The sequence below is a fragment of the Mustelus asterias genome, chromosome 28 (assembly GCF_964213995.1).
Source record: "Mustelus asterias chromosome 28, sMusAst1.hap1.1, whole genome shotgun sequence".
Lineage (NCBI taxonomy): Eukaryota > Metazoa > Chordata > Chondrichthyes > Carcharhiniformes > Triakidae > Mustelus > Mustelus asterias.
Window position 1 is genome coordinate 15,613,031 of NC_135828.1, and position 1,052 is coordinate 15,614,082.

Sequence of the window (1,052 nt, forward strand, 5' to 3'; positions counted from 1 at the left end):
AATAGTAAGAAGTCTGACAACACCAGGTTAAAGTCCAGCAGGTTTATTTGATAGCAAACGCCACAATAAACCTGTTGGACTTTAACCTGGTGTTGTTAGACTTCTTACTGTGTTTACCCCAGTCCAATGCCGGCATCTCCACATCATTTGAAAAGAATGCCAGGAATTGCATATGGATTTTTTAAAAATGTTGATATTGTCATTTTGTTTGCAAAGGAACTGAGAAATAAATCAAATAAGAAATGTTTAACACTGTACCAGTGATTGACTTCTGAAAATGGCACACACTGTATTTTCAATGGTCCAATGATATTTAATACTTTTATCTTTATACACAGATTAATAAACTCTTGAAATACATACAGGTATGCTTGTTCCTGTAATTTTTAATACAACCATGGACTGCACACATCCATTTGTGTTTGATTAGCAAATAAGCCACAGGTTAACTCCTGGCGTTTGACTTTGTACTACTTTACAATTCACTTCGGGTCCTCTGACACATTTTGGTGCAGCCCAAATATTGGCTGAGCTGTTGTGTCCAATGGAAGCAATGAGCTGCCATGGAAATTAATATTCAGTGGATTTTATTTGCAGTTCATCATTGTTCACTGAAAAAATTCAAACCTCCAAAAGGCTGCATGCATCACACCAGTTAGTTTAAAATGTGAAATACAAGTGTGGCCTACTGGGTGCAGGATTGCTAAGTATTTAATCAAGATTGATGATTAGGAAATAACAAACTATGTTCTAAAATCAGCTAAAGCGCATTTCTACTTGTACTGTTGCAGACAGGAGCGGATTTAATTTAAACAACCCTGATTTCGCCTCCTCACCCATCCATAAACAGGAAGCAGATTTAGATTTTGCCCTTTAAATGGTGGCATATTTCCCAATCCCTCAGTTTGGGGTATCATTCAATTCACTATTAATAACCCTACAGCTACCTTGGGTGGGAGCAAAATCAATACATTTTTCCAAGTCCAGATGAGAGCATGAAGCAGCACTGACAGTCATCTATGTACCAGAAAGAGTGGTGGGAGGGAACCGGC